Genomic DNA, 12,294 nt, shown 5'->3' with positions numbered 1-12,294 from the left:
AGATTATATTACAGTGGCCACTATCTACGTCCGCCCAGGGCATCCAATTCCTCTGTCATTTTTTCAATACATATCAAACAATTTTCAGCGTTACATCATTCTAGCTGATATAAATTTCCATAGTCGTTCCAATAGAGACCAAACTCATTTTTTGAATTTCATTCTCACCAATACGACGGGCACTTTTCATCACCTACCTAAACCAACCAGACCTGAATCAAATACCACACCCGATATCGCTATCACATCTGCCTCTGTAACGCCACGCTCCACTATAGATGTCCTCGATCCTTTCGGGAGTGACCATGTGCCCATAAAACTCAGTATCAAATGCCGTACCCCCCGACCTCTTGACGCACCCCCACCTCGCATGATTCCTCGATATGACAAAGCGGACTGGGAGAAATATCGCACATACCTCACTGAACATCTCGAAGGCCTAAATCCTCCTACAACAGAGTCAGAGTTATATCAATCATTAGAGACTATCACCAATCATATCAATGAAGCATCTGCACAATATATACCACAATCTCAATATGCACCACACAAACCTAAACTTCCACCACAATATCTTGCCATGGTAAAACGATCACGTCAGTTCTTCCGTGAATATACTCGCACAGGAAATCGAGAGGCACTTAGACATCACAGAGCACTCCAGCGCACTGTTCACAATTATGTTAAAGCCTTTAAATTAAGACAATGGATCAAAACTTGCAATTCTCTCTCCGAAACCTCTCATCCTACTCGATATTGGAAACGGCTAAACGCTCTCTCTGGCAAATATACCAAAACTTCATACCCGATCATCATCAATGACTCGCCTTTAGACTCTGATCTGGACAAAGCAAACGCCTTCGCCACTTATCTACAAGATATCTTTACACCGCTCACTCCCGAACATCCAGTTCGCAATCACCTAGTGGATCACTTCGACTTTTCTTCACCTCATCTTCAGCCAAACAGTACTCATCCGCTTAATACATCACGTCCTCTTACAAAGCCCATCACTCCAGAAGACATCAGCACAGCTATTGCACGAAAACGAAACACCGCACCTGGCACTGATAACATCTCATATCGACATATCAAGGAAAGTCCATACGCAGTATTATATATTCTTTCTCTCATCTTTACATTCATCCTCCGCACTGGTTATATACCATTACAGTGGAAAACTTCAAAGGTACTGATGTTTCTCAAACCCAACAAACCCGCCGACTGTGTCTCCTCATATCGACCTATCCAATTGACTCCAGTCTTCAGCAAAATCTTAGAAAAGATTCTAGTATACCGTCTTCATACACATCTTTCCAGATATAATTTATTACCATCACATCAAGCAGGTTTTCGTCCAAATTTCAGTATTAATGATCAGTTATTACGCCTTCTTAATTACATCACAAATCACTATAATACTTCCTGGCCATCTTGTTTAACTCTCTTTGATCTTGAAAAAGCTTTTGACAAGGTTTGGCACCATGGCCTTGTTTATAAACTTCTTAACTTTCGTCTTCCTCTTACTTACATCAGATTCATATATAATTTCCTGTTCTGTCGCCTAGCATATGTTACCATTAATCATACCTTCTCTCATCCAATATTTCTTCATTCTGGTGTACCGCAAGGATCGTCTCTTTCTCCACTATTGTATCTTCTCTATGTAGCCGACTTTCCAACTCTGCCCGATAATATACACGTTTTTCAATACGCAGATGACACCGCCTTCTTAGCGCTGGGCAAAACCATCCATCAACTAAATACTTCTATGCAATCCGCCATAGATTCATTTGTCCAATGGTGTAAAGTGTGGCGCTTAAAGATCAACGCTCTCAAGACACAAACTATAGTTTTCCTACACCCTATAAAGCGCACAAAAGTACAGAGAAATCCCTCACAGTCAGCGATACACGTCTTCCACTCACGCAAAACAGTAACATATTTAGGACTTGTCTTAGACACACATCTCACCTGGAAGGCTCATTTGCAGCACATCACCACAAAAGCTTACAATCGTCTTAATTTACTTAAACGTCTTACAAGCACTACTTGGGGTCTCAGTCCAAAAACTGTACTCAATACCTATAAAGTATTTCTACGTCCGGTCATCACATATGCTCATCTAGCCTGGATTGCCGCACCACTCTCATTCTACAATAAACTGAAGATATTGGAACGACATGCTCTGCGCATTGCTTACAGAATCAAACTACCCAGTCCGACATACGAACTCTATCAACGCATGACCTTTCCACATATTCTTTTCCATCTTGAGTCTCTCCGTCTTAAGTACATCACCACTCGTCTTGAGGATCGCCACCCACTCCTCATCGATACAATGACAGCACACATCGACTTTCCACTTCGTGCCCATCTTCTCCATACACCATTGGCGCTGCTTTTTACACTCTATCACTACACTCTTCCTCCGAATCACCATCATCTCCTCTTAGCCGCAGAATTGAAGGCTGACGTCATCCCACCCTTCATATGTCCATCATTCGCACAGTAACTCCTTTGTAACTAATCTGGGCTCCCGCTGTCTTTTCATCAATGCTTGGAGTAGCCCCCAAGCGAGAAGAATAACATGCATCTGTCCACTAACATAACCCTGTATTGTGTATGCTGTGTATCGCACTTCATCACATCATGCTCATCACCTCCATCATCACTTCATGATTGTGATCCAAAGATCACAATGTCCCTCCGAAAAGTGAGATAATAAATAAATAAATAAATAAATAAATACTAAATGCATTCCACAATCTTCCTTCATTGTTTCACCATTTCCTTTCTCTTTATCCTTCACCATCCACATATCAGTATACAAATATCACATAGACCAACTCCCACTGTTCTTCCTATCAGTTCCCATGCATCTACCTTCCCATAGAGGGCGTAACCCTCGCACGGGTGGCTAGCCGCGGCTAGCAAAAAAAAAAGCTTGTATTAGAACTGGCCACCTGGAATCTCTAACCAGGTAAAAAAATAGGGTATCCGTAGCTGGCGGAGAAAAATAAGCAAGTCATTTACTGTGTCCATCCCCACTGATTAAATCGCGAACTTCATTAATACGGTTGGATTACTTACCTCTCTGAGGATTAAGGATACAACCGTCGAATTGGTTTTAAGCCTCTACGGAGGCAAATACTGCTAATTGATTATTACTGTTGACGAACTTGCTATTCTCTTGGTTAACGATTTGTTTTCGATATTCTCCTCTTCGGAGGCTGATAACACTAAAACTCGTTGACGACTTTGGCATATCTACCGGATAACGATTTATTTTAGTGCTTCCTCTTCGGAGGAGTAGGCACCTTAAATAAATTCACCCTTAGAGCATTGCTCTAAGACACCACAGTGTACAGGGGCGATCAGTACCCTCTTTTGTGGTAAGCTGGCGCCATCTCCCAGTTTAGTTATTAAGATGGCTTCTCAGAAGCCAGCAGCAAAGTCAGATAAAAAAGTTCAATCACCCCGGATTCCAGGTCTCAGGGGCAAAATAGCAAAACCAACTTACAAACCAGAAGATTTTCTAGTGCCTTTAGGCAAAAAGAAGCAAGTAGCCGCCCCAGCGAAATTGAAATCCACTACACTTAAGCAGTCCAGTGCTTCGCAACCATCCACTTCGAGTAAGCCTGAAGACATGGACTTCACGGTAGTAGGAACGCTCAAGCGACGTAGGTCTTCTTTAGCAAACATCAAGACAGAACACCTCACTAATAGTGTCTCCGACTATCCACCTCTTCCACTCAGTAATAAGTTCGAGGTCTTGTCCCCAGCACAATCAGATAATGCTAGTACCAGCACTAAAGCTGCCACGACCAAACAGCCACCCAGTTTCAAACCTCCTCCGATTTTCATTTACGGAATTACTAACACCTATACATTTATTAAGACTTTGTCACGAGCATTGAAGGAGCCCCCTCTAGCTCAGTCAACTAAGGAGCGCATTCGGATTCAAGCGGCAAACGAAGATGACTACAATTCTATCAAGGCTTACTGCGATCAAACGAAAACTGAGTATGCCACAGGGGTAGCAAAAAATGAAAGGCCTATTAAGGTGGTTGTCCGAAAACTGCCTATTGACACTGACTTAGACGATCTGAAGGATGAATTTATCCGACTGGGCTACAAACCAACAACCGTTCATCAAATGTCTCGCAAAGGCAAGACAGATAACAAGAAAATTATGATGCCACTGTTTTTGATTGCTCTGGAACGAAGTGCAGCTATTAAAGAGATCTATGCTATCAACAACCTACTTCATTACAAGGTCCAAATCGAACCATATAAGCCTCCCTCGGTGCTACAGTGTTACAGATGCCAACGCTTGGGGCATTCACAGGACACCTGCCAAGCGCATCCGCGCTGTCTCAAATGTGGTCAATTTCATTTTACTCAGTCCTGCAGTAAATCCGACTCCTCCACACCCGCCACTTGCGCAAATTGTCAGGGAGATCACCCGGCAAATTACCGTGGATGTCCAGTATTCAAATCCTATTCTGAGGCTCTTAAATTGCCGGCACAGCAGCGGAGAAAACTTCAAGATAAAGCGGAGAAAACTGTCAACAAACCAGTAGCAGAGACAATTCCCGATCCCACTATTATTAATGTCCAACCTATGGCTACGGACAATGAAGACGCTGCAGCCCCTCCTGTTTCCCACATCCAATCAACTTCTGCCGAAAAACAGGAGAGCCCCAAAGAAGACCTGGACCTAAAGTCTATTCTTTCATTCCTCAAGGGGTTACATTTCCACAAAATCATAACGCATATTAAACGTGGTATTACCCGTTTTCGTCAAACAGCAGACTCAGCTTCCAAGGCTGCAGCAGTAATAGAAACAATAGCAGAAATGGTTGACGATGGCTGTTTCTAACTCCAGCGTCCTACATCATACACTTATCCTTGCTACATGGAATGCAGATGGTCTCGAGGGGCAGAAACAAACGCTAATTACATTTCTCATACACCATAGAGTTGATGTCATGTTTGTGCAAGAAACACACTTTACTGCTCGGATCACTACTTGGCGACTACCCAATTACATTGTCTATCGTCAGGATAGAGTGGGCAGACAGAAAGGAGGATTACTACTTATAATCAAAAAGGCTTTCCCAGTCAGGTTGGTTACCATACCACCCCTACTTACTTTGGAGGCACTTGCTGTTGAGCTAATAACTCCAGGCGTTCCATTAATATTGGTTACCGGGTACAGGTCCCCGGCCACACAACTACAGCCCACAGACTTCGATGTCATCGCAAACTTAGGGCCAAAGGTCATTTTAGCTGGAGATCTTAATGCTAAACATGGAGAATGGAACTCGATTACTTCAAACAGTGCTGGAGACGACTTACACCAATACCTCCTCAAGTCCAATTTCAACATCAGTGCTCCGCCAGACCCAACTCATCATCCAAAGTTCGGCGGACAACCCGATGTGCTTGACGTCGCTCTTTGTAAAGACGTATCCTTTACTGTCCATCCTTATGTCATCTCAGATTTAGACTCTGACCATGATCCAGTCATTTTTCACGTCTCACACCGCAGCATTGCCCATTGTGCCCCTATTTTTAAGCAAATAGAAACCGATTGGGATATCTTTAAACAAAAACTAAACACTATGATCGATCTCCGAGATCGGCCAGCTACTATTGAGGACATCGACCAAGCGGTTTCTCACATCACATTAGCACTTCGAACAGCAGAGGCAGCGAGCTCCACTACCAAAATCTCTCCAACGCACACAGGACAATGTGACAGTCTACATCTGCAGATCTATCTCCATTTAAAACGTTGGGCTAGACGTCGATGGCAGCACACACTACATCCAGCATACAAAACATTATGGAATAAACTGCGTGCGAAGCTCAAGATGCTCACACAGCGACAAAATCAACAGTACTGGGAAGATACTTTTCGAAATATCACAGCAAATGACCGAAAAATTTGGACATTCTCTAAATCCTTTCAGCGTGCTACAAATGCTTCCAGAGCTAGAGTCCTTCAAGGCCCACAAGGACTGACTCAAGACCCACAGTCGCAAGCGGACATTTTCGCTGAGTCCCTGGAAGAACAGTTCCAGCCTAACAAATCACGTCTTGATCCCTATCTCAAACAGCACATCCGAACCACACTACATAGCCTAACTACACAAAACCCTATACATGACATCATCTTAGTTACACCTCGAGAAATAGAAAGACACATCAAATGTCTGCAGGCGAAGACAGCATCCGGGCCCGACAGGATTCGATCTGATATCCTAAAACATCCAACCAGAAAACTACTGGTCTTCCTAACCTATTTATTCAATGCCATCTTTCACTTATGCTATTTCCCGAAGACCTGGAAGGAAGCTCGTATTATCACCATCCCCAAGCCCGGGAAGAATCCACTTCTCCCGGAAAACTATAGGCCAATAAGTCTTCTGTCACACGTAAGTAAACTCTTTGAACGTGTGTTTCTTTGGAGGCTGAAACAGCATGTAGCTACTAGGGACTTTTTACCATTTCATCAGTTCGGGTTTCGTGCACAACATAGCACTACTACACAACTCGTGCGAGTAGTGGATCATTTAACAGTGGCTTTCAACAGAAAACAACACACCCTTGGAGTCTACCTGGATGTCTCAAAAGCCTTTGATAAAGTATGGTTAGCTGGACTTTTATATAAACTATACACGCAAGGTTTTTCAGATCGTCTTCTGCATTTACTGCGTTCCTACCTCATTGGCAGAAAATTCCATGTGTCTGTTGACGGTGTTAAATCCACGTCTAGACCTATTAAAGCAGGTGTTCCACAAGGCGCTGTACTCTCACCGCTTTTATATAATCTGTACACAGCAGATATCCCGACCTTACCCCATTGCTTTATTGCAACATACGCCGACGATACTGCCTTTTTCACGACCAGTAGCTCACTTGCACAGTGTTACATATACATGCAACGCCAACTCATAGCTTTTCAAGAATGGGCAAGACGTTGGAGAATCAAAATTAATGCAGACAAAAGCTGTGCTGTCACCCACAGTCGGAGACGCATCCGGGTTCATCGAAATCTAAACTATGAGAACACACGCATTCCTCATGCTACGCACGCCAAATATTTGCGTGTAACTTTAGATCGTAGTCTAACGTTCGCCGCACACATTAGAGACATAAAACAGAGAGCATTACGAAAAATCTCAGCGTTGTACCCCATCTTGCGCTGTAGCTCCCTTTCTCATGAGGTCCGAGGTCACATCTTCAAAATGATAATCCTGTCTACCATCTCTTATGCATGGCCTGCCTGGCAACATGCTTCCCATAGTCACGTACAAACTCTCGAAAGTGTGCAAACTCGAGCTGGTCGTATAATCACTGGTCACGACAGATATACACGAAACAGCCAGATCCTGGAAGACTTAGAGCTACCCACTGTCAGAGACGTTCTACGGCATCTCCACAATAAGTTCTGGCGTACTTTATCCAGACATATAAATACAGCTATAGCTAATATCGGCACCGAATGCGCACTGCGGAACGTCCATCGAACACCACGCTTTTAAAATCTCTCCAGAACTGGTAAAGAAGTCATAATCAGCTACTCTGCGACAGTTGCAGATGTAGTCTCCCATACATACCAAAACAATAGTAACATCCAACAAACCACCAGCACATCTTGATATATTCTTTATAACATATTACTCATGGAGTCAGGGGCTCCGGCCCGATACTCTATACATAACCACAAAATTACCGTGACCGTTACCGTGACCGTGACTTGTATTAGCGACCAACGCCCGAAACAGCCACCACCACCGAGGAAATCACCAACATTGTCTGTTGTTATACGCGGGGTGGATCCGAGCTATAGTGACGAGGAGGTCTTTGAAGAACTTAAACTGGTAGGGCACAATATCATAAAATGTATCCGTATCAAAAATGATCATGGGTTGACCTATATGGTGCGGGATCTCACAAACTCTCAACAAACTATCGATGAGTTACTCACCCGTGGCGCCTATATCTATAAACAACGCCATCGTGTTGAACCATCACGCACCTCCGCTCCTTTACCCATTGGCTGTGAACGGTGTCAAGTCTATGGTCAGCACTCTACTTCCCAATGTAAAAATCCGTTCAAATGTGGTTATTGTTCTGGCCCTCACCCTACAAGAAGCTGTACAAATTTACAATCACCTCCAAAATGTTCCACATGTCAAGATCATTCTCACCCTACATACAGTTACAAATGCCGATCCAAACCAGCTCCTGAACCAACAAAGCCAGAGACTGTGGCACCATTACGCATACCGGACCAAATCCAACCACCTGCCAATCCAGCTTTGCAGCAACCTGTTACTGTTCATCAGCTTCTCACATTTCTTACCTTCTCGCTACAAAATATCCATCCATTCCTTCGAGATCACATCGCCCAACAAATTCAAATCGCGGCTAAGGCAATTTTCCACTCCAATATCTATCCAACATATTCCGGATGTGTCGTCTATTATCACTCCAATGTACTCGAAACGGAGGTTTAACAGATATCCTCTCACCATTCCCTGCATTATGGCGCTCTCCTTTTTGTTCTTAAACATCCGTTCTTTACCACAGCATAAGCCGCTTTTCGAAGCACTTTTACTCGAAGAAAAAATCCATGCCTTTATCCTTAATGAGACACATCTCACAGCCAGATTGTCATGCCGCATACCACGCTTCCAACTATTACGCCAAGATAGCACTTTTCCTGCTAGGCGAGCCAACGGGGGAGTAGCGATTGGGTTTTCACCTTCTATCCCATTTCGTAGTCACTCTCAGACTCTGCCTAATCTTCCAGAATACCTTATCACATCATTATATTATCAGGAATTGTATGTGACTGTAGCAACTATATACATCCGTCCTGGGCATGATATCTCCAATACCTTCCGCACCTACATAATTATGGCAGATGTGAATTTACATAGCCGGACACATACGCAACGGGACCGTTTCCTCAACTTCATCACCAGTCATACCACTGCAGTGACTTTGCCACTTCCAAAACCGACTCGTCTCGCGAGTCAGACTACTCCAGATATAGTTATTGTTTCGAACAACATATCACATCGTAGCTGTGTTAACGTTCTTGATCTCATTGGTAGCGATCATGCTCCAATCAAACTAAACATTCAGACTCGTGTAACTACCACTTCTCAGTCCTCTTCTCCCCGTACTGTCTATCGTTACGAGAAAGCAAATTGGACAGCTTACAGATCGTATCTTCAGGATCATCTTCATCATTTACATCCACCAGCTACAGAATCAGAAATTTCTGAAACTTTGGATTCTTTAGTTAATGCTATCCATAACTCCACAGACGAATATATCTCTAAGTCAACAGTTTCGACTTTTCGACCCTCTTTACCTCCTCAATACTTACCACTGATCAAACGGTCCCGACAGTTTTATAGAGATTTTGCTGCCACTGGCAACCTTGACTCTCTTCATCATTACAGGCAGTTGCAACGAACGGTACACAACTATCTTAAGGCTTACAAATTACGATGCTGGGTCAAAGCTTGCAACAATCTCGGCTCACTTTCACATCCCACTCAGTATTGGAAAAGATTCCGACAGCTTACAGGTCAAAATACTCGTACAACATATCCTATTATCGACAACAATACTCCGCTGCACACTGATACAGACAAGGCCAATGCATTTGCAAGATATCTCCAGGACATCCTTACGCCTCTCGCACCTGAAATTCCACATCGTTATCATCCTATCGACAAACTCAATCTGGATTCTCCTCATCTACAGCCTAATGTTAATCACATTCTGCCTGAAAACCATCCTCTTACTACAACGAACTCTATATCTGACATCAATTCAGTTGTAGCTCACAGACGTAATACAGCCCCTGGCATGGATTCTATTACATATAGACACATTAAAGAAAGTCCATACGTAGTATTATATCTGCTTTGTCACATCTTTACCTTTATCCTTCGCACTGGCTTTGTACCTGCTGACTGGAAAACTTCGAAAACTCTTATGTTTCTCAACCCACATAAACCTGTTGCTTCTGTTAGCTCATACCGTCCTATTCAACTAACATCGACCTTCAGTAAAATACTGGAACGCATCATTGTCAAACGTCTTCATTCATACCTGGCACATCACCACGTCATTCCACTCGAGCAAGCTGGTTTCAGACCTTCTTTCAGCATTAATGACCAATTGCTCCGCCTCTCAAATTCCATCTATACTCACTTTAACACAGGCAACCCGTCCTGCTTGGTCCTGTTTGATCTCGAGAAGGCTTTCGACAAGGTCTGGCATCCCGCTCTCATCTATAAACTCAAACAGCTCCGTCTGCCTATTGATTACCTTAGATTCATCTTTAATTTTCTTAGCTGTCGATTGGCTTATGTCTGTATCAACACTAGTTTTTCATTTCCTATTTTTCTTCATTCTGGAGTTCCCCAAGGATCGGCTTTGTCGCCCTTACTATATATTCTATTCGTTTCCGACTTCCCAGCAATCCCAGATACTGTTAAGCTCTTTCAGTATGCCGATGACACTGCACTTTTTGCGACGGGCAAAACAATTCATCAGCTTAACCTGGCTCTCCAGGATGCTATCAATGCCTTTGTTGATTGGTGCTCCCACTGGACCAGCAAAAACTCAATGTATTGTATTTCTTGCCCCGAAGCATCTTTCACGTATACACCGCAACCCAACACTCTTAAACCTTTTTGTACAAGATGTACCTCTAAAACCTACTCGTAGTGTCAAATATCTAGGAGTAACCTTCGATCATCAACTAACCTGGAAAGCACATCTGAAAGATATCTCCAAGAAGGCGTACTCTCGCCTCAATCTTCTGAAAGGTCTTGCTGGAACTAGCTGGGGACTCCATACTCATACACTTCTTAACACGTACAAAGTTTTCCTCCGCCCGATTCTGACGTTTGGATTTACAGCTTGGATATCTGCTCCGTACTCTTACTATGAGAACTTATGCATCTTGGAACGTCATGCCTTGCGAATTGCTTATCGTATCAAATTACCAAGTCCCACTCAAGATCTCTATCATAGACTTACATTTCCGCATATCTTATATCATTTGGAAACATTACGCACTAAATATATCACCCAGCGCCTGCACAACAATCATCCACTTCTTCAGCAAACTTTTGACGATCATGCCCGAAGTACCTCCCCCGTTGCCGCTCTGTTCCCTCCGCTCTCATTACTATTCACTTTGTACCATTACACTCTACCTTCAGACCACCCTGACGCCGTCTACTACGAGCCATACACTACAGCCGCTCATCTACCTCACATATGGCCATCATATGCACTGTGACACCTTCTGTACTAACAGGGCTCCTCTGTCCTCGTTGATGCCTAGCGCCGCCCCTAGGCGAGAAGATAACCAGCATTTGTTCCACTAACAGAACCTATGTGTTGTAGTGAGCTTCGCACTTCATTTCATCATTCCACATCATATCACTTACAGTTATGGTTTTCTGCAGTGTATGTATTTACCTTTCCTCATGATTATGGTTAAAGGCCATAATGACTATTAAAGTTTGAATCATAAAGTTTTCTGTACCTACCCATAGCCCAGCCATTTTTTCCTGAACAGCACAATATGCTAAACATCTCTTCCCCTACAGAGGGCGTACATGTGAGAAATGCCAAGTGTACAATGAGCATGTTACTTCCAAGTGTCCAAATGTCCCCAAATGTGGGTACTGTGCAGGACAACATGAAACTAGGGACTGCTCAAATACAGGGAAGCCACCACATTGTTCAACCTGTTCAAGTAACGCACATCCTACTTACAGTTATAAATGCAAATCTAAGCCAGCAGCCAAACCAGATCACCCGGAAATGACTGTTCCGCTCCGTACAACAGACGCTTCTGTTCCTTTTCCCCAATCTATTGCTTCTCCTCTCACCGTTGAGAATTTCCTGCGCTATATTACTCTTATCTTGCAAAATATATTTCCATTTCAACGACAGCTAATTCTTGACCATGTTATTACGGCGGCCTCAGTTATATTTCAAGTTAATCTCTATGCTACCTATTCTGGTCCGTATGTTCATTTCCATATTGTACCACGTGATACCGCAGTTTAAACCCAAAGCTTTCTGTCTCAGTATGGCTCTTACTATTCTTTTTATGAATATTCGGTCGTTATCTCAACACCGAATACTATTTGAGCAGCTACTCTTAGAACAACATGTGGATATATTTGCTTTGAATGAGACAGCCCTTAAGCCCACAACATCTATACGCCTTCC

The sequence above is a fragment of the Thermobia domestica genome, chromosome 11, assembly GCF_964235325.1.
Source record: "Thermobia domestica chromosome 11, izTheDome1.hap1.1, whole genome shotgun sequence".
NCBI classification, from domain to species: domain Eukaryota; kingdom Metazoa; phylum Arthropoda; class Insecta; order Zygentoma; family Lepismatidae; genus Thermobia; species Thermobia domestica.
This window is presented reverse-complemented; position numbering follows the sequence as displayed.